The sequence below is a fragment of the Anas acuta genome, chromosome 1, assembly GCF_963932015.1.
Source record: "Anas acuta chromosome 1, bAnaAcu1.1, whole genome shotgun sequence".
NCBI classification, from domain to species: Eukaryota; Metazoa; Chordata; class Aves; order Anseriformes; family Anatidae; genus Anas; species Anas acuta.
The window spans coordinates 20649472-20672245 of record NC_088979.1 but is presented as its reverse complement, the minus strand read 5'-3'; the positions used below and the strand labels follow the sequence as shown (position 1 = coordinate 20672245).

General features: G+C 41.4%; 2 long non-coding RNA genes across 2 annotated transcripts; one reads left to right on the top strand and one right to left on the bottom strand.

The window, feature by feature from the left end:
* Nucleotides 1-375: 375 nt before the first annotated feature.
* LOC137851072 (uncharacterized) lies at nt 376-12744 on the top strand. Its single transcript, XR_011092987.1, has 4 exons — nt 376-515; nt 1086-1153; nt 6377-6959; nt 7756-12744. It is a non-coding gene; the product is annotated as an uncharacterized lncRNA (long non-coding RNA).
* Nucleotides 12745-15853: 3109 nt separating this feature from the next.
* Nucleotides 15854-18243, bottom strand: LOC137850087 (uncharacterized). Its single transcript, XR_011092250.1, has 3 exons — nt 17828-18243; nt 16346-16595; nt 15854-16190 (listed from the first exon to the last, which is right to left on the bottom strand). It is a non-coding gene; the product is annotated as an uncharacterized lncRNA (long non-coding RNA).
* Between the last annotated feature and the right edge of the window lie 4531 nt (nt 18244-22774).

Below are 22774 nucleotides of genomic sequence, written 5' to 3'. Positions count from 1 at the left end.
GAGTTCACAAGATTTCACAATGGGGAAAAAGAATTTCTGAATTTGGAAGAAAACACCAATGGAGTTAAACCACGTTCATTTTGAAACTCTTTTGCCTGCTTCTTGGCTTAAATTTCAACTCTGGTAGTTTTAAAAATAAAAAGTTTAAAAGGTGGCAGTACTGTGCAGTATCTTTTGGGTTTAGGAAGAGGAAATACAGCTTTTTCCCAGTATTGCACACACCTGGGAAGAGACTGAGTCTTCCAAGCTGAATCTTCTCTCTATTATTATTATTATTATTATTATTATTATTATTATTATTATTATTATTATTATTATTATTATTATTATTATTATTATTATATTTTTAATGAATGACTCTGCCATTATCTTCCAGCAGCTGTTGAGGAACAACCTGCAATGACTCATGATGCTCTCAGACGTCCCTGGTGAGGAGTGGGATCTGTGGCCAGGAGCAGAGGGATGATTTGCCACCACCCTGCCTGGCTGTTGTGCTCCTCCCTGTCTCGCCGGAGGTGGAGTGTGGGAAGGGGAGACGTCTGGGGTGGGGGAAATACAACTATTTTACCTCTCCTCTGCCCGTAAGTCAGCAGAAGTGCTAAGTGCTTCCAAGAAGAGTCCACTTAAATCAATAAGGTTACAAAATCAGAAGTAATGTAAAGCAACAGAGTACCCCAGACTACTCCCCTCCCTGACTTGCAGGAACACAGGTTTTGCCCAGTGTCCATGCTGGGCCAGATTCTTCTCTCAGTTTAACTCCTTGTCATCCAGCTATTCTCCAGATCATATGTGTTTTTTGTTTTGTTTTCCTGTTATCTCTGTAGTCTCCTGAGCAATGCAGCACTTTTCTGTGGTTTCTCTTTGCACATCAGGTCTGGGTTGCTTGTCTTTGGGGCAGGAAAGAGCTGGTGTGAGCCTGCTGGGGACAGCCTGCTGCATCTGGTCCAGGGGCTGCAGACCTGCCTGAAAAACAAAAACAGTGGAGAAGTAACAGCAGCCTTGCCATTAGCTGTTGATTTCCATTATAAAGGAGCACACAGAGTATACAAGTACTTCAGTGATGTAACTCAGCCCTTTACCCACAGGCAGGATTTGGCCCTCTGTCTGCTGGCACAGGATGTGGAGGGAAGACACGGAAGAAGGATCTTTCAGGGTGAGTGCATTAACTTGATGTTTTGGGACATAATTCTCAGAGTTAAGCTGCATGAATAGAAATTTTACACTGAAATCTATGATTTCCTCTAAATTCTCTTCTTTTGTGCCTCCTGCATGTGAGCTTTTGTTAGTCAATTGCTACACAGCATTTTACAGCATGTCTTTTGTTCGGTGGTCCTTTCAGCTGTCACACTCTGATCACGTTCAGCTTGGATGTATAGAGCACTTATTGTTTGCTTTGGGAGATTTTTTTAATGAACGTTTCATTTAATATTCAGCCCTCCTTGCCATTTGTCAGCAAGATCAACATCCTGTTGAATTTCGCTCAGAGCTACCTCAGCGCTCCAGCGATGGGGCCACATCTCTGTTCATCGATAGCTGCAACCAGCCACAAGACCGTCTGTGTCAGCCCCACGTATGAGGGAAGAGAACAAAGACCTACACACAGGCATTAATGGGGGTTATCTTCTTTTCCTTTTTCTTCTATTCTCAGGCACTGACCCATTTCCCCCCATATCTCCTCTCTGGTAAATGTCTAGAGCTCCATCTAAGGGTGTCCTGCCAAGGGGAAAAGAGAATTATCATTGCTTTCTTTCCTTGTTTATGCTGCATGGTGCAGGCCTGAAAAGTTTTTCCCTCTTTATACAATAATATTATCTTGATTTCTTTTTATAATAACTCCAGGGCTTGTCCTGATAGATTTGCTGGATAACTGTAATAGTACAGATATATACGAAAACTACATTGCTGAGAGGAGTAATGATTTTTCATTAAAACTATTAATGTCCTTCAGGGATTTCTTTTCTGCTTCATTGAAATTCCTAAAAATATGTAGAAGAATATATATTCTTGGTAAACGCTTGGATAATTCTTCCACCTTAGCTAAGAGCTGGGAATACCCTGAGACCTCCTGTAAGTTGTTCAGCAAAAATAGAGAAAGGCAAACTTGACATTTTAGACATACATATTTCTTCTTTTAGAGCTATAAGAAAAAGCAGTCCCAATCCTCTAATGCATTGTTTTCATACAGAAGTATAAGCACAAACAAGAGCACAAGCCAATTTAATTTGTTTTCCTTGGTAGGTCACAGCTAACAGCAGTTTTTGAAATCCCAGCAACTGCTACTAATCCTGACCTGATTTGCCGTCTCTTTAAAGCACACAAATAAAGCCAGGTTGATAAAGCTCAGTTCAGAGACTGTTTTTCCTTCATTTATCTCAACTGGGACTGCTGCAAAAGCAGGAAAACGTCACCAGACATAGAACTGAAGCTTTAAAAAGCCCTGGGAAAAGGCTTCCCTTTTGCTACAAATGCTGCAAAATTGCCGTAATTCTCCCATGCTATAATAGGGCTCCAGACCCACTTCTTGTCAGTCATCCTGGCAGGATCAATAACTCCAGGAGAGGAGGTCAGGATGGGCAAATAAATTGCCATTGAGTACAATAGTAAACAGACTGGCTATAAGCTCCCCACATATACACATACACATACACATACACATACACATACATATACACATACATATACACATATACATATACATATTCCATTTCCTGCAGACATTTAAACTCAAGGCAAACTGCATTCAGATGGGAGGTTGGGAATAGTGGGGAAGGAGGAAGGAGGATCACAGGTCAGAACAGCAATCAATTTAACAGCAGGTGTTTGTGTCGATGTGTTTCAGGATTTTGTTCCATATCTATCCATAATTTTGGGATACTGATGTTTTATTACTCTTCCCAGTTCTTGTCTCTAACCACACAGGTTTTGGTTCTTTTTTTTTTGAGTCTGAATGACTCTTACTAAAATGTTGATATCCTGTGATGTGCTCTCTCTGCTGTTCCTCCTGTAATTCACCGAGTCCCTCCTCAGGACTCAGTGTTGCCAGATTTGTGATCAGCTCCCCCCTGCGCATCAGCCCTTCACCAGAGGCTTTCCGCTTGAACTAGAGAAAAGAGATTTCCACCCTAGAAGACCAGAGGCTTATCCTCATCACAGAGCTTTTACTATTGTGTAATACATCTAATATGTCTTCTTTATCCATAAGATAAAAGCATTAATATCTCCATCTGTCAAAGATTATATGTAAACATTCATTCCTCCCAGGATGCGATCCCCATTCCCTTACGTATAAACACTGCTACCACTTCTGCCCTAATTCCTGATACAGGGCAACAGCCTCAAAGAGCATTTCAGAAGATATTCATGCTCTACTGATTCATTCTTGTTAAATGTAAATACATACAAAAACATATATGCCTGGTCAGGGGCTTCCACAAGTCGTCAAATACTCAGTGTCCAAGTAATAAAAGGGCAGCTGATTTTAAGAAATCACAATAATTCCCAACTCTGGGGCTGTTTTGCAGCGGACAGATTAAAAGCCTCCAGCTGTATGCTATTTTCCCTGTACATTTTGTATTTTCTCAGTTTGAAACCTTGTTTGGTGCATTTTCTGTGATGGTTGTCATTGGTCTATTAATTCCAGCAGCTCCAGGGTAAATTCTGCTTGCATTTTCCTGTAGCTACACAGCATTTGATTTGTCCCCATCTACATAATCCATCTGTGCCCTGACCTGGGAATTGTGTGCAGCCCTAAGTGCCAGGGAGTGTGGGCTCTAAAAGTCTCTATGAAATACAAGGAAGTGGATCTTGCATGATTTCTGGCTTTCTTTTTCTTAGCATCTGATTAAATTAATGTGATTCTGTGCATGAGTCACATAATGCGTCTGTTTGACGTACAGCTTCTCAGTCATGGTGTCTGTTTCTGTGAGGTGATGGGTATCTGTAAATGGGGTTACGGTTGCTTATCACATCTTGGGATCTGAAGCAGTGCCACGGTCCCTAAGGGTGTCCTAAATCATGCACAGTGCCCCTTTGCTCCTGAGCATGTTGTGGATTTGACCCATGGGTGCTGGTCCACCTGGTTTCTACACCCTGAGGACTTCAGCAAGGGTTAAACAAGCTCAGCCTGCAGAAGTCCTGGGTGTGCACAGAAGACAAATTGTAAGACCATAAGCTGAATGACAGTGGTTTGGGATGGGAGATGACCATGTCTGGCATCAGGATTCTCTTGAGAGTGTCCGGTGTAGGAGCTGCAGGTGGTCCAGAGGGAACTGAGCTCTCCTACCCTGAAGCAGCTCTCCTGGGTCTATCCCTGTCACCTGGTCATGGCAGTACTGGTGGTCTCCAGCAGAGCTCTCTCTCAAAGGCATGATTCCCCACTCAGATTCTCCCATGGCCATGGTTTATTGCATATTTCCCCTAAATAATCTAGATTTACTTACAGTCTGCAAAGGTCTGTGGTATCTCGTCCAGGTGGGCTATGGAAGCCGACCTACCCCATCCCCATCACAGCAACATCTGGCTCTGGCCTACTTCTCCCTGTGTTCTTCAGAGCCTGGTGCTGGTTTATTTTTATTTTTATTTTTATTTTTATTTTTATTTTTATTTTTATTTTTATTTTTATTTTTATTTTTATTTTTATTTCTGTTTCTGTTTCTGTTTCTGTTTCTGTTTCTGTTTCTGTTTCTGTTTCTGTTTCTAATTGACTTTTTCATTCTGGTGGGGGTGGCTGTAGGAGGACACAAGGCCAACAACAGGTAGGAAACCAGAGCATCCAGAGTGTTGGATCTTAGGGAAAGATGCACCGAGATGCCTGGTACAATTACATCTGTTGGATGAGCTTAAAGCTGTCCCTGCTAATATGCAGCCCACTGAGATATTCTGTAAAAAACAATCCAGATGAAGAGGAAGGATGTGCTCACTTATAAATTGAACAAAACTATTTTTCCTTCTCGTTACCTTTTTCATGGCAGTTGCTGCTCCTTTAAAACACTTGCAGCAAGGACAAAAATGCTTTTTTCTTTTTTTTTTTTTTTCTCCCCTCAAGAAGTGTTTGTCTCCTGTCTCCCTGTACTTGAGCCAGCAGGCATATCCTAGAGTCACACAGTCTTGTGTTTTGAGGAGGAGAGGAGGGCTCACAGACTGAGAGCTGGGTACCAGATGCATGCGAACAGCTCGCCTCCTTGCCCCCGGGCTTTCTCTCTCCACAAGTGTGCGTGATGCTGCCTCACTCAAAGATCTTTGAAATCTTTGCCTGGGAGTCACACTGACATTGTTCTCTTTTATTGAAATGATGGTTTTGTGCTGAAAATTCCCTTGCAACTCTCTCTCCTGCTAGGGCAGGCATTGCTGGTTGGTTCCCAACTTTGTGCAGTGTTGAGGTCTGTGCTAACCTTGTCTCTTCTCACTGACTGCTTCAGCATTGCAGGAAAATGGACGTGAGAGGGGGCTAAAAGAACCAGGACAGGAAACAAACATGAGGAAATAATAGCTTGCAAATGAAGATGGCCTCTGAGGAAACCTGGGAACACGGGTGTGGATCTGTATGAACTAAGTTACAGCAGAAAAACACACCTGGCAATTAAGGAAAATGAAAAATAGGTGAAACTTCACAGTGGGGGTTCTTCCAATGCCCCATCCTCGTGGGAACTATCAGCCCTTGAAACCACCTGCCCTGGAGAATCCCCACTGCAACACAGCTCATAGTTTCCTAGGTACAAGTCCCAGCAAGGGATTTGATCTGTAATCTAGACTGCAGTGTGCAGGACTTTTTTTTTTTTTTGGTGTTTATTTTTTTGTTGTTTATTTTGTTTTGTTTTCCCATAAAATTTGAGTTTATCTTGGTGGCAGGGAAATAGGGCTTTGGCCCCTCCAGAACTTCCCTCCTGATGCTTGAGCCATACACGTGAGGCCATGTCATGTCCCTGTCCTTAGGATGTCACTGGAACATCAAGACCTCAGTCCTCTAATGGACTACTTACCTCTAAAGCAACACATCTGCTGGTGCATAGCCAGCTTTCTCCCTCCTGATAATGCCAGAGACCAGCTTGCAGCACCCTGGCATTATCAGACCCCAGATCAGCCCAGATTTGGAGTCACTGACCTTTCTGGCCTGGGAGAGAGTTCACATGTGAGAGCAGGAGAGCTGGAGGTGGAAAGATCCTGTTTTGTGGGTCACAGAGTCACTGCAAGAGAGAATACTGTCCTGTTTCCTGAGGTGACAAGAACAGGTGATCTCGAAAGGATGGGTTGGAACCAGAAGGTTAGATGAATTTGTAGTCCAGTGCTCTCTTCTCTCCCCTGTGTCAGTTCAGGGTACATCTGCACAGCCCTGTGACAGTCCCCAGTTCACACAGCTTATATGTCCTTTTACTCCCAGGTTCACCTCCAGATTAATCCAGCTGGTTCCCTCCGAGATGAAACCCACCGCTTCCACCACCGAGGGTTGAAGATCCTCTTGTTCCCCTCATCCACCTCCCTTGGCAGAAGATCTGTCTCTGCGCAATATCACCCTTTGGTGGTGGCAACCCTAGCATGGGGCAGCACGCGGCATCAGGATCCTCTTTTCTTCCCCTCCATCCCCTCTTGGAGGACAGGACACCCCTTCCCTGCGGCTCCAGGACACGAGTCACCTCTGCTCTTCTCCAACCTTTCCTCAAAGGAGCACCAGACCACGTCTCCTCCCCATCCCCGCTGCAGTTCAGAGAAGCTGGGCACATTTTGGCACTTAGAATGGGAGGGAGCAGATCCTGAGACTGAGCAGGGCCAGAACATGGGAAGGAGAGGAGCCAGAAGGGGAGAACCAGGCTGCTGCGGATACAGTGACATTATCTGTCAGCTCACAATACTGCTGGTTTTAGGCATTTATACATTTAGGATTGTGACCTTCACCACAGTGATGACATGTTCCCCATCACTAAGGATAAAAGTGTTCCTACAGCTTGAGCTCACTCCATTTGGAGGTATGATACCCTGTTTGTTTGTTTTTCTCATTTTCTTCTGCTAATGTCTTTGGGTCAGCCTGCCCACATTCAAGCTCCACTGCTAAACCACTCGCTTGCTGGTCTTCAGCACGCGACGTGCAACATGGCCAGTGCTTGTCTTTGTGCTTTGATTTTAGGAACTCCTCTTACCAGAGGGAAAACAGATGCTTCCCATCCAGACTAATCAGGGAAGAAGTTTTACCCAGGGGATGCATCTGTCCGAATGTAGTTTAAATGTTATCAAATTGGTCAAGTTAGAGGACCAGCAGAGCTCTGCTGCAAGGAACAAAACAAAGGGACTGACTACAGATATTAAAATCTGCGCTTGCATGTGATTCTGGAGACTGTACAGTGCACTTCACTAGAAACTGAAATACCCTGAGGATAAAACAGCAGCTGGGATTAAAACAAAGCTGGCAGCACTCCAAAGTACCAGTAAATCACGTGGGATTATTACTTTCCAAGAGATTTTACTGGTGTGGAAAGAAAAGAAAGTAGAAACTGATTTCTGCTAAACAAAGGAGTTAAGAGGAATTTCCAGTAAAACTAAGCCCTTGTCCTGTAAAATCTCAGCCCAGTTCTTAAACCTAAAATTAACAATATTTGAAACTCTAAACCCACTATTTCCAAGCAGGATTGGGGTCTGCCAAGGGCTCTAGCAGTCCATAAGGGGTTATTTCTTCCATGCAGTATGCAATATGATGTATGGAGAGTATGGAATAACCAAATCTGCATGCATTTCCTATCTACAAAATTTCTTTTTCTTTTTATTCAGACAGTGAATCTTAACACAAAGAAGAGCAAGCATTTGGTACGTCAGAGAAGAAAGGCAGAAGAGGTGAGGAGGAAAGAACACATGGTAAAAAAAAAAAAAAAAAAAAAAAAAGGAAATAAAAAAGAGACATAAAAATGCACTGGCACAGAAGTGTCAGAACAGACCTAAAATAACCAGCTGATGGGTGTGACAAGCGATACAAAAGTAGTGCTAGCTAGTTCTAGCAAGCACTAGCATCAGGTGCCCAGATGAAGCATCTCACTTTAACTACCTTCCCTGGGAGGCTCCAGTCTCGACCACTTGCTGGAAACCAGTTACAGCTCATAGCTGATGCCACGCGACAGCACATGCTTCCTTGTCTCATTGCTGAGAAAGCAATAACTTTATTATTTTTATTTTTTAATAACTGGAATACACTCTTTTAAAAGTGAAAAACAAACCATCACCACTTATTTCCATCCGCCTTTAAAGGCAAACATCATTAGATCAGCCGCTCTACAGGTTTTTGGTCACAGCAATGCTTGAATGTGCCTTGGGCTTAGCTTTGCTGAGAAGCATAGATTAATCCCATGCTACTCTTTCTTCCACGGCTCTGCAACAAATTAATTCAAAGGAAATGTGTTAGCACAGCCTGCATCAAACCTTGCATTAATTGAGCTCACTGCAAGGCAAGTGTATATGTATACGAAGCGGCTGCAAGTTGAGCATCGCTGGAGGAGGGGAACGTGAGTATTCTGGGGTGAGAGTTGGTCACAACCCAAATCTGGCAGTTTATAGCACATGCCATAGCCTGTGGCCCAGATTTTTTGCTGAATTCATCATCTGACAGTTTTCTTATAGACAAACTACCGGGAATCCAAATATCCAAGTAGGACACAGGAAATTGATACTGTAAGGGTCTCCATGTATTGTCACTGCATTGTGTAATTGCGAAGGGCATGTCCATGTAATGCCTGTTCATATGATGTTCACACCAACTGTACCTATCTCAAGTTTTTGTATCATCCCTTACCTTGGCATCTGAGCCATACACGGTCACTAGGAAACTCTCTAGTAACCATGTGTAGTCAGTCCATAGACCTTCCCCCTCCCTGTGGAGGGGATGCTTCTGTTTTGCTCCTCTTTTGTTATTTTATTTTATTTATTTTATTTTATTTTATTTTATTTTATTTTATTTTATTTTATTTTATTTTATTTTATTTTATTTTATTTTATTTTATTATTTTATTTTATTTTATTTTATTTTATTTTATTTTATTTTATTTTATTATTTTATTTTATTTTATTTTTGTTGTTTTTTAGTGAGCTCGTTTTACCGTGCAGTTGTGCTCCCGATGGAGAAAAAAAGCTTTTGGATGTCATTAATGACCAGTGACTGGAATCACACAGCTTCTTTTAGAAATGTGTTCCTAGCCCAACCCTTTGACCAGGTCAACTTAGATCATCATGATTAATAAAAAGAATTAAAGAATGAGAATATTAGACCCTCCCTGTCTTTGTAGTGCTTCACGCTCCTATGTAGTGCATGTAACCAACAATGTTCAGAATGAAATTCAGGTACCGTTTATCCCATCTGGTAGAGTGTTTAACTGTACTTCATACAGTCACAGTTCCCATCATAAAATATTCTGCACGAGTCAGAGGCACATATGTGAAAGCCTACTCTGTTTTGTTACTGATGTAATGGCATTTACTGGAAAAAAAAAAAAAAAAAACCATTAAGAAAAAAAATAGTCTGGGCTAATTTCATTCTTTCAAAAACTGCAATTTAACCTTGATGTCAGAAGATGGCAGCAGTAAAGCACAATTAGGACCTTTTATGTCCACAAGTCTTTTCTTTCAAAACATGTATTTGTTCCAGAAAGAGGCAGATTTTTCAAAAAAAATTTTTCAACAGTGGCATCTAGTATGACAGACATCCTTCCAGTAAACATGAATGCATGACTACCTTTCATCTCAACGGAAAGCATGTATCAAGAGCTCAATATCTCATTACATCTAAGCACACAGAAAAATTACGTTGCACTTTTATTCTCAAGAAACAAGTGTTCTATCTCATCCATAAGAAAAGATAACATTATATTTCTGCAAATGCCCATGTATATCACTATGCAACATAGTGAACATCTACTGAATTTCAAGGACCATTTCTTTTAAATAAAAAAAAAATCTATTCTTACTGCAAGCATTTCTTCCAGTAAAGACCCCATTTTAAAGCTCAGGAAAAGCAGAGAGATTCTGCAGTTGGAATATTCATCAGCTGAATGAATGTTCAACAGTTTCACACCACCTTGAAGGTCTTTGGCTGTGAGTCTGTCAGATTCCCCTATGGCTTAGCAGGCTGTCATCTATCAAAGGACACAGTGATGCCAGGAGACAAAGTCTGTTTGATTTAAGAAGTTATCTCAGAAAGAAAAGCCAAGAGACAAGGCATTGTCACTGAGTTTGTTCCCCCCTTCTGCAGTAATAACTTAATACATTTACTAAACCATATTCTCGAGGTTTAACATCTGACATGACTACCAATATGTTTTCTGAGCTGTGGCATGACAAGTCCTGCCCTTCTTCGAGTTCTGACCTGACCAGTTGCCTTACTTTGTTGGGTCCTCACAAATGTCATTACATTTCAGTCTCACTTCAGGGAGATTGGAGGCATTTCTATCCACTCTTTTCCATCACTTTAAGGGGACAATCCTGGAAACACTCCTGTGTGATGCAAACCAGATGCTGGTTTTGACAGTCAGTGTCTGACGTTTAAAATCAGTGTGATGCCTACAGATGACATTGTTTATCCCCTCAGCCATGTACCTCTTCACTTCGCTGGGGATGACTTGCCTCAGGATGTCTCTTTCTGTAACCACTGCTGAAGAGCAAGGTGCTTTTTTCTAGCCAGAGCTTCTCGAGGGTTCTGCATTTGCAGTATGTGGTTGCAGCATGCTCTTGCAGTGTGCCCCTCCCTTGAGCCTGATGACCTTTGGACAGTCTCTTCTCCCTGGGCCAAGGCACAGGATTTTGTCTGACAGAATGTGTTTGTCTTTAGTTAGCAGGTTCAGGAGTCCGGGTCATTTCTGTTTTTCAGTGGATGTAAAGGTATTCAATACCTTTACAAACGTAATATAAAGCACATTTGTGTCTTTATTTTGTAAAAATACTCTTTTCTTCCAGCTTTGATCATGTCTGTGACATGGAAATAGTTTGATATACAGGTAATTCCCACAAGTTATTTATGTAGTAAAACACAGTTCTGCTCCTCAGCTGCTACCAGAGAGTGTTTCTTAATTTCTTCAATGGATCTGGTCAGACTGGCACCAGTTGAAGATCAAATCCCATGTGATTAACTGTGACAATAACCACAGCTAATATAGTCTTAACCTGTATACCTCTAGTAATCCATGTAGGATCTAAGTAATCTGTTCAAACTGATAACTCATGAGGTGTCTGTCAGTTGTCGTAAAGGGAGAAAAATGCCTGTGATTCTTCTGCCCTTCCCAGTCTCAAGACTCTTAATGATCAGAGCTGCACCTTCTCACTGCACCTGGCTGTTTCAGGGGATGGTTATAAGTCATTGCTGTGCAGTTATTCATCCTACATAATACATATCTGTAAACCGATTCATCATAGAGTTACACCAGAACTAGTGCAATATGATTCTACTAATTTTACAGAGCCTACTACTTGCTTTAACAAAGCAACTGACCATGATGACACAAGCTCTGAACGCTGCCAGCATGGGTTGTGTAGCCTACTGACCATGCAGGAGACAAAAAAGGCAGTTCAAAAGCTGGTGCTACCCTAAGTACCCGAGAACCAACTGTATTTCCAGCTGCTTTTTAGAGGTGCTCAGAAAGAGCACTGTTTAATTAAGAAAAGGGTTGTAATCAAAAAGATGAGTAAGGTCAGAGATGTGGAGACTTTTACCCTGAATTCTGGTATATAAAGCCTATGTGTTGTAATCCTCTAACACCAACTATCATATAATAAAACCATTTAAATGTAATGAGTGCATATTCTCCCTTAGAGTCAGGGAAAGGTGAGTTTATGAAAGCAGAGTAGACAGCACTACAAACATCATTCAGTCACACATCTTCCTCAGATAAAGGATGATGCTACGTTAGCTCCGCAAGTGACTACAACGAGGGTTGAATGATCTTCCCTGTTTTGCTCTATTTAAGAACTAACTTCAAATCAGATTTTCTCAGTAGGGAGAGCTTTTATGTAATACTCGATTGTTATCAGTAATAACAAATGAACTAATGACTGCTTTATTCCACTCAGCCAAAAGGACCAGACAATAAACTAATCTCTCTCCTTTTCAATCTAATTTTGCCATGGGAATCATTGGTGCTACTTAGCAAAATCCCTACATAGAAGAAATACACATCGGTGAAAAAAAAAAAAAAGAAACAAAATCTTTCTACACTGATGCTATCTTGATAATGACTAAAAATCCATCCATGTACCAACTTTCATTTCCTGATCAAGTCAGAGTATGTGAACATTACTTCTAACAATGTCCGTAAACTCTTTGATAGAAACATTTTGAATTTTGTCTGGGAAAACCACTCAGTCTCTCATGACAGCAATGAAATACGTTGATGGAGTTTTCTTTTGCATCCAGTCATAAAATGATTTTCTTCACTATCGGTGGTTATACTTCCATTGTGGTTCAAAGCAGAAGATGATGTAGCTGCTCTGTCTGAGGCACGGCAGATGTTCCCATATATTAAATGAATCCTGGAGCCCTCCAGAGAGAGACCTTTATTCAGTACAAGCTGGGGTGTATTACAACAGCTTAAACCACTCTTATTCATATTGATGTCCCTGTGGAACAATCAAAAGATCAAGTTCATGGACAAATCAGCTTTTCAATGTGTGTACATTCAGTCTATATGGTCTGTCCGGCTTCCCTTTGTGTCCTGGGACCCTGTATCAGCAAGTCAGCGAGTCGCTGAGTCAGCAAGTTCTCTGGTCTGGCCATGTGGAACACAATACAAGCCAAAGGTTTCCCTTTTCATTTCCCTGGTTACTTCTGTTTCCACAGAATACACCACTGCCACTTCCTGCCTGCTCCAGCCATCAGTTATGCCACAGCCGTGGAGCTGCACATGGAAAGCCATGCAAACCTTCATGCAGCCATGGGTGCAGTGAGGCAGGGATTGTCCATGAGCCACATTAAATCAAATCTCCATTCTTTGGCAAGGAGTCCTGCCCCAGCTTTCCTGTAGGCCCCCTTTAGGTACTGGAAGGCCGCTATAAGGTCTCCCCAGAACCTTCTCTTTTCCAGGCTGAACAACTCCAACTCCCTCAGTCTGTCTTCATAAGAGAGGTTCTCCAGCCCTCTGATCATTTTTGTGGCCTTCCAATTCTTTATTTCAACAATTTTTTAAGACAATTTTTAGCAGTGAGAGATTCTATTGAAGTAATTTTATTTATTGGCATTCCACACAAGAAGAATTTCACCACCCACAGTCAAAGCTGGAAAGCAGCTGATGGAGTGTAATCAAGGCTTTAAAGAATTGCCTGTGTCTGGTATTTGATTATAGATTACAATACAGTCATTACAAGCCAAGATACAGTCATTACAAGCCAAGATCAGAAATTGGAATTAGTACTTTTTTGGCTTTAAGATATTAATCTCCATTCACTTCTACATTCATCAGTTGGAAATAAAACCAATTTTTCCACATACAGCTAAAACTTTAAAGTGATAGGAATTTGAAAATGCAATCCTTGCCTTGTTGCTCAGTAGCATGTTAGCTACATGCTTACGTTACTAATAATGGCTAGGCTTCTCCATAGCACAGGGAAGAATATTATGATTGATGGTAATGCAGGCTCAGTCTTCAAGGCTTGAAGGATTGGACTTTCCATGTTTGTCTTGACTGGTTGGTTGGAATAGTGAAAATAGGATGTGACATCTGCCTGTGCTTGTGTGTGCAAAATAGCAGCTGCATGAGATGTGATAGGCAATAATTGGCTGCCTGCAGAGCAAGAAAACACCCACATAAATGATGGCTCTCTCTTCTGAAATTTAGGCAAGGAAGTCTTTCAACAAGGGGCAGGAACCCTATCAGGAATGAGCTGTCAAATCTGTGTACATCATTGCGTCTCATTAAAATGGGAAATGCAGCTCTTCTAATCATTAGTTCAGACAGTGCATCATCCCACCATCCATCAAGATGGTATTATTGTAATGCATTATTTGTGTCAGTGTTCACCATAGCAGAGTTCTTGGAGACTCCCAAAACAGACTTTTCTTCTTTTACAGAAAAGCAGAGAAACTATTTAAAATTAGGAATTCTTAGGAAAGAAAGATAACACAAAAAGAATCATATTGCCATAGTGCACCTACACCTCGAATATTGTATATTATTCAGGTATGTTCTGTCACAAGAAGGATATGGAAAAGGCAAAGAAGGGAAGCAGAAAAGATCAAAGGAACGGCATCTGTTTTAGGAACAAATAAATAATCTTAGTGTCTTCAAACCAGAAAAGAGACAGTTTGGGGAGGGAGGGTGATACCTTGATTTGCATCATGTGAAGAGATTAAGCAGGTAGCAATATTCACCCTTTCTTATATCTATGACATTATAGCTACAAAATGAACTTTCAATACTCAAAATGGTTCAATTCCAAACAACTGAAAGGAAGAACTTTTCATTCACACAGCCAAATGACGGAACTTACACCACAGAGTGTTTTGGATGCGGGATGATGAACTCACTCAATGAGTGTGTAGAAAATAAAACCACTGAGAACTATTACACAGAAATAATTACTATTGCAACTTCTTGATGAGGAACTTCTCTGGACTGACGAAATTTGAAAGTTACACTGCCTGTCCTGTCCTTACACATAACACTAATTTCAATGAGCTGGATGGATCTTAAACTTAACCAATGGACTTATGTTCCAGTGATGTAAATGCATTTTGTTATTGTTGCTACTATTAGCTGTTACTGTTATTATTAAAGCAGTACCATACATTAATAAGATTATGTATTTTTTAAAAACATGGTGTTTTCACTAATATCAAAAATCTCAACGGCCTCTGCCTGGGACTGAAAAATGATTTCAAGACAGGAAGACCTGATATTACAGTCAAAGCCTTGGATGAATAGCAAAGGCTAATGAGATGTCATTTTTTATTTGACCCAGTTGTAACCCAGATATGGAGGTGACCTGACTGCTAATTTATTAGCAAGACTGCTGTGGCAGCTCCTGCTGTAATGGCTTAAAATGAAATGATTTTTCTCCAGCTTTTCAGAACATTGCTTGGTTTTTGTGTTTTTAAATTTTGGATTGTAATGTTGTAATGGTTTCCTTCTTTTTATCTGTAGCCCTCACATGATGTCAACCTTCATGTTAGAAAAACAAACAAAAAACATTATCTAGTGGCATCTAAAAGATATATTTAAGAAAATACCTTGTCATATCTCTGTTTCCAACACCTTCCAGCTGTGGTGCTGGGACAAGACATGATGCTGACTGTGGCCCCTTAGGCTGCCTTCATCCACTGGATCTCATTATGTGGATGCTTTAGGCAGGGGCCTTTTACAACCTATGAGCAATACTGCAGTAGGGCCCCAGGAAAAATAACATCTGGAAGTTGTCTTGAGCTTGCAAAACTTCTACTCCTCCTAAGTCATGTGTCACTTCCTCTAAGATTCGAAGTCATAATAGAAAAACGAAAATGGAAGTGACACTGTCAGCAGTGTGACCCTCACAGCTGTGCATCCACTGGGACTCAGAAGAAATTGCTTCTAAATGCCAATAGGAAATGCCATAGGAAACTGGTCAGCAGAGCATTACATTTGCACTCTGATTTGGCACTCTTCAGTCCAGCATAGAGAGGGCACTACAGGCTGTTGGCACCAGGCAAAGCAAGGGGCTTTTCAAGGCTGCAGTATTAAGAAAGGTGGGTGTTTTCATGGTGTTGTGTCTTCACTTGCATTTGTAATGGTCCTTGCTAAATATTTGCTTCAGATGGTATGAAACTTTATATTTAAAATCATCGAAAATGCTGTGATAATACAAACTGTAAATGAAATCAGAAGAAAATGCTTGTGAAAGGTAGAAAATGGGTATAAATTGGGACAGATTTATTTATTTTTTTCTTCATGAATTTTATTCAAGAGCTTTCAGTTAACTATGGGACACAATTTTTACAGATAGTATCTGCCTGATATATCTAGTTTACTAATAGTACACAACACAACTTTGCAGATAAGGATGGAGAGTGATACAGAGAGAGAAGGTTTCAGTATTTGTCCCAGTAAAGGCCAGCATAGCACTGGCTACCACCTGGGCTGTCTGGTGGCTGGTGTCAGCTGCCATCCCACTGCTGGCATTGGGAAAGTTCAGAGGGAGCCGCTGGTACGAGATGCTGGCTGAGGAACCGAGCCTGGTGTCTGGCTTCCATGTCCCCCTGCCTACTGTGAGGAAAAGAAGAAGAGATTTGAAATGGGGGCATCAGGATTGGCCATGCTAAGAGTAATATGAACAATGTCCCCGTCTTCCATGTCCCCCAAGACAACCAGAGCAGCAAGCTCCATCTCTTCTTCCCTCCAACCCTCTACTGCTGGCTCACCATTCTGGCCTCTCCTTTTATGCCATCAGAGACAAGAACAAGATCTGGCCTGAGCTTGGGTTTCTCCATTTGCTCTTCCTCACTTGTGTGACAGTGATTGAGGTGAAGCAGGGACCACACACTGGTGAGGGAAGGGACGAGGCTTCTCACAGGAGCTGGTGTGAAATGGAGTGGGCCTGGGCTGCATGGCGGTGACAGGTGACTCTATCTCGGGTAGTGAGAAGTGATGGGATCTTGTTCTTTTGGAAAACTGAAAGATAAGAGAAAAGGAGTATCACAGAGTCCTTTTGCTCTAGTACCTGCAGCAGAAAAATATCACTTTGGCAGCTGAGAAACCCTGGACTGGCTCTTAGCTCTGCAGAAAATACAATGAGAATCCTTCATGCTCCTTACACCATAAACTGAATGGCAAACATAGATTAAACTCAAAATGTAAAACTAATGACTACTTTCTTTATGACGTTGAATACCACAAACTTCTGCAGGGCTGTGCATCTTTGGAGGCACCTCATTGTGTCACAGTCTTGAAATGCTGAGGCAAGGGTCTTCCACATGAAGCATCTTTCATATGAAAGGAGGCTGAGAGAGCTGGGATTCATCAGCCTGGAGAAGAGAAGGCTCAGGAGGATTTTATTAATGTGTCTAAATACCTGATGGGAGAGAATGAAGATAAGGGAGCCAGATTCTTCTCAATAGTGCCCACTATCAGGACAAAAGGCGATGGACACAAATAAAAACAAAACAAAACAAAACACTCTTTCACTGTGAAGGTGGCTGAACACTGGCACAAATTGCCTAGAGAGATTGTGGATAGAGACAATCAAAACCCAGATGGACACAGTCTTGGGAAACCTGCTCTAGGTGGCTCTGCTGAGGAGGGATTTGCACCAGATGTTCTCAGAAGGTCCCTCTCAGCATTAACAATTCTGCAAAGCAGATCCAAGGGGGTATGAACTCCTAGCAGGAATCAGTGTGGGACCTGGGAAAGTGTGCTGGACTGGACCCAGGGGACCTAGATGCATCTCAGGTGGTCAACGAATGACTGAATGTGGGTGGGAAAATCACTTTGCTTTCAAGTGCTTCTTTTTCCCCACTCTTATAATGGACATAAGAGTGCTTACCTACATTAGAAAGCTCTTTGAGGCTTCTGACCACCACGTAAAAGCAAGATATATATTTTTTCCCCTAAATGTGTTTTATTGGTCCAGTCTCAGTTAACCAAAAGTTACTACATTAAGAATACAGACTGGGAGCTGTGACTGCCGAAGTCACTGGGCACAGACTCTGGCATCTCCTTCCTCTTAGAAAACCATGCTGATAAAATCTCAGTGGGCTGCTACAAGGTTTGTTGTTAATGATTATACACCATTTTGAAAGTTCAGTCTCTCTAGAAAATCATTGATATTAATGACCTGGACCCATGTGAGATGAAATTCACGAATGAGTTCAGTCTCACTGCCGAGGGGAACAATAAATACTCACTCAGGAGCCAGGGGCAGTTTCTGAAGGAATGGCGTAGGCTGACACAAAAGCTGACCTATTCCAGCTTGCCATCAGGCCAGGGACAGTGGTGCTGCTACCTGGGAATCCTTGTGTTAAATGTGTCTGTACAACTCACACAGCAAACTCAGCTTTTTTCACTCCCTTCCTCCCAGCACAAAGTTCGCTTGAAAAATGATAAAAAACTGTCAAAGGAAAGTCCCTTCCCTACAAGTGAATGCCCTCGCTACACTCGTACTCCCAACACACAGCTCTTGTATGTTAGCTCTCACAATGTAGGTCAGCCTAATGCAGGGACACTGCCAAATACCCCTTACCTGTCCTCCCTGTTGGACATGTTATTTTTTCTCAGCTGAAAATGCTGGACTAAAATTTGGCAGGGTGACAAAATAATCATACACAGGGTGGTAATGATGATATCACCAGGTGTCCCGTAGCTTTGAGTTATTACCATCACAGCAAAATTCATTAGCATGTCAGAGCACCACAGCCCAGAATGCATACAGACCAACACAAAGAATTAGGGCATGAAAGACAGCTTATGTGGAGAGTCACTGACAATGAAAAAAAAAAAGATAATATTGTGCTTAGGGCAATTCTCATTCATCAGAGTCTTGTCAGTATGGTTAGATCCTACAGAATAAATGTGTCTAACCACATCTTGTTTGGCCACACTGAAGTTAGAAGGGCATCCTTCTTTTTCTTTCTTTCTTTCTTTTTTTTTTTTTTTTTTCTCCTTATAAAGCAGCCAGAGATGTGGATGTGTATCAGGCCATTTTCTCTGTCTCATCATCAACTTCCTTTCTACTATATGGTACATGATGTCACACCATATATTAAAAGGTATCGATCCATTTTCCAACCCACTAAATTGATGGATTTATGGTTTCAGAGAGTGAAAATCACTGCAGCCCCCTGGAAGGCATCTGTATGGTGATAATTTAGAGTGTTAAGGTCCAAGACCAAAGCCACGTGTGATCATGCTGCAATTTGTCAAGCTCTTGCAAGCTGGCTTAATATCCATGCAGGTGATTTCCAAGGATATTCTTCTGCCATAGATACTGGTGGTGGTAATTAACTACAGTCCCTCTGAGCCACTGGGCTGTCAAGGGTCATTTCAGCATGAAGACATGCTCAGCTGCTATATATGATGTTTTCCAGGCAAGACACAGAATTGGGATTTTTCATTTACAATAACTATTCCACAAGGAAGGGTAATGCTAATGAAGTCTGGTGTCCTACTTGCATCCCCAAATGGAAAATCGCCACTCTGCCTGTTTGAAGATTTGTCTTCTTACAGCGCACAGTTCTTTTGAGCCCTACACAGTCACACGTTGCTGCTGAGTGCAGTTTCCTTTTCCCCTAATGTTTTTGCAACACCGTCCCCCATTGGGGTTGAGAATCAGGCACGTCCTGCTTTAAAACTCGGTGAGTACCTCTGAATCCAGGTTGCACTGCTTTGGCAGCACCACCATTTTTACCTGTACAAGGCAACATGAAGTGAGAGATTGTCTTACTGACATTAATGTTCAATGCAACTGGAGCGGGCCAGCATGAAAAATGGATGTTGGTTAACTAGCAGGTGTTAGGTATGAGTAATGAAAGAAATGTGGGAGGCAAACTTTGCCCACTCACTTTGTGCAATACTTGTCTCTCTGCAAAGAATGGCCTCTTTGTGCAGGCATAAGCCCTGCATTCATTTCCTGCTCTGATCTTATCTAGAGAATTTGAGTGACCCTGATATGCCATTAAATTTGGGTCCCTATACACTGAACTACTCCTTCCATTTTTATTCATGTCTTGGCATTACTGGGCATCCCATTTTTCCCCTCCACAGATAGATCAACACCCTGTAATATCCCTGAGCTAATTTTGTATGTAAGTCGTAATACAAAGAAAATGCGATCTAGCAATAACAATCACAGCTTTTGAAATGGAGCATACGGTAATGTGATCACACATTTATCAGACACACACCTCCCTGAGCCTTCAGAGGTTCAGTATTTTCTTTAAAGATACAGAGAGACCATCTGTCTATAGTCTACATATAGTCTACATACCATACATAGCCTGAAGCCTACCTATCTATAGTCTTCCATACCACACATCTACTTTACATATGCAAGATTTCCCAGTGAAGCAGGGCCATGATTCTTTACTATTTGGGTAGATAGGCCAAAAAAGAAATGGTCCAGACCTTTCAAGTGTCAGTAAATGTGTCATTACAGTGTCAAGTACAGCATATTTTAAGACCAGCATTAGTCATTCAAGATTATTTTCTGAATCATAATTCAGCATGGAGACTCCTCAGCTTCTCTGGGCAATGAGTTCCACTATTTGACTACCCTACAGAAAAGGGAAAAGGAAAGGAAAAGGAAAGGAAAAGGAAAAGGACAGGACAGGACAGGACAGGACAGGACAGGACAGGACAGGACAGGAAAGGACAGGACAGGACAGGACAGGACAGGACAGGACAGGACAGGACAGGACAGGACAGGAAAGGAAAGGAAAGGAAAGGAAAGGAAAGGAAAGGAAAGGAAAGGAAAGGAAAGGAAAGGAAAGGAAAGGAAAGGAAAGGAAAGGAAAGGAAAGGAAAGGAAAGGAAAGGAAAGGAAAGGAAAGGAAAGGAAAGGAAAGGAAAGGAAAGGAAAGGAAAAGAATAATAACATATGATAAAAAGTTCTATTTTGTTTCTTTTATTCCTTTATTAATTGTTATTCTCTAAAGCGTTAGATTGCTAATTGTTATTAATTGTTATTCTCTAAAATGGATTTAAATTGGTGTATCCATTCCAACAAGACTCAAGATGACATATCAGGATATATATATCTTTCTTACCATGCTTTACAAGAAAAATGGGCCATTACTTTGAAACACAGAGATAAAATAAACACCCACACTGAATATTCTCACAGAAAACCATGAGAAGGCTTCAAAAAAGCATACTTTTATAATGCATAGATTAAAAGTATTGCTAATAATGTCAGGAAAAGAAAACTTCAAAGTGCCTCATGGTTTCCACAGGCAGAACTGAAAAACCGCTGGCATCACTGACAGAAAAGACGAACTTCAAAGTGGAGAGTCACCTTGGAGTGCTCAGAACAAGAGAGATGCTCTTGATGTACCTGGTCTGTGAATGAAGAGGAGAGAGATGTTTCCATAGCTGTCAATCTTTCTCTTGGAGAAGCACTAAATTATCTTAGAAGCATAAGTACTAGAAGAAAATGTACCACACAGACACACAGAGTATAAACATCATTTTTATTCAGGAACTTCCAAAATATATTTAATAATTATTTTTCATAATTTTCTTCACTAGTCAGGTGCAAAATATTCACCTGCTCATGTGGGCTGTAGTAGTTTCCTATATTAGGCGAAATAACAAGCCTAATCATTAATATTATTGATCACATTGTTTCAAGCAAAACATCTGACAGTCAAATGTGGATAGCTTTCTCTTAAGAGTGGCACACTTCTGTTACTCTTGTGTAGATGATGGCTGACACACACATCCGTATATCAGCTGGGTATCCATATATCAGCTCCTTGGTAGAGCCTTGTCTTTTCCATTCAAGGAGGTCTTTGTCTGCAATCCCAAGTAAGCAGTAAATGCCCCAACGTGGCATCGCTCTGCATTTACAGAAATGCAGTGAAAGCAGAATTAGATGTGATGCAATTAATGTGCCCTCTGCAATTCTTGTAAAAACACAGTCTTATTGATAAAGAATAACAAATTGATTTGTTTTAAGGCCTGAGCTTCCATGAGATCCCAGAAGCTGTCCATAGGAACAAATTTAACAGAGCCAGGGGACTGGCTTGAGTACTGTCCTGTGCTATCCTTTTATTTGCTTGTTATCCATTTTCACTTTGGGTTTTGTTAGTCTGGTAGCAAACATCTGCTCCATGGGTGATATTTCAGCTGAGTTTAGCATTGCTGTCATTGCTTCAGGGAATTCGGTAGCTCTGAGGGTACAGTATTCTTCTGCCTTTTGCCACCAGTTTGTGATGGAGCTATGGTTATGAGGGGAAAGAATATGGCATGTTTGATATGGCCTTGCCTTTCTTGTGTCTCTAATGTGCACTTGCTGCTGGAGGAGGAGGGGAGAGAAGCAGCTTTCTTCTGAATTACAGAAAGATATGATTGCTTTCTATAAACCTGGAAGGATGGGGGGGGAAAGCTATTTGCGTTAAGGGATAATGTTGAAAAAAACAGCAAGAGACTATTAACTGCAGGAAATTAGAAGATGATTTTTAACTGCTAGAACAGTCTGGCTTTAGAGGAGCATTTGTCTAAGAGTAACAAGGGCAAAACAATAGACAAATTCTTAGACTGAACGTCATATACTTATGAAAAAGTCTCTTGGTGTCCTCGTTTCCTCTGACAACTGAGAATTTGACTCGGTGTCTCAGGAGCTACCTTTCAAGCCTGTGTCCTGCAGGTATTGAAGGAGTCTATATCAGCATTGCATGATCCCTGTGAGTTTCTTACCCAGGCCTTCAGGCAATCGTGACCTTCACCTTCATGTTCTCACAAGGCTGCAGGAGGCTATAGCTCTGTGCTGTGCTGTTCAGGAGCAGCTTGCAAGGACACGATGTGCTTTCTTTAAGGGAAAGTTTATTGGTGTTCTCTTTTTTTACTTAAGATCACAGCAACCTATGTTATTTATAACCTAAACTTGTGGAACTTGCTCAGAGAGCTTTCATAGTAGGTTTTTTGGAGCACGGCTCCTGGACCAAAGATCTGTGTCTTGCATGTTTGTTGAAGTGAAAAAGTGAGGAGATGCCAACAGTAGAGTAAGACCACTTTTGAGAGAGGCAGTTTTAACATGACTTCAGCTGAGGGAGTTGCAAATTCCATCCCCATATTCAGAGAATTCAAGTTTCTGGCCCAGACAGAATATAAGGGGTCTCCAATGCACAGAGGTTGGG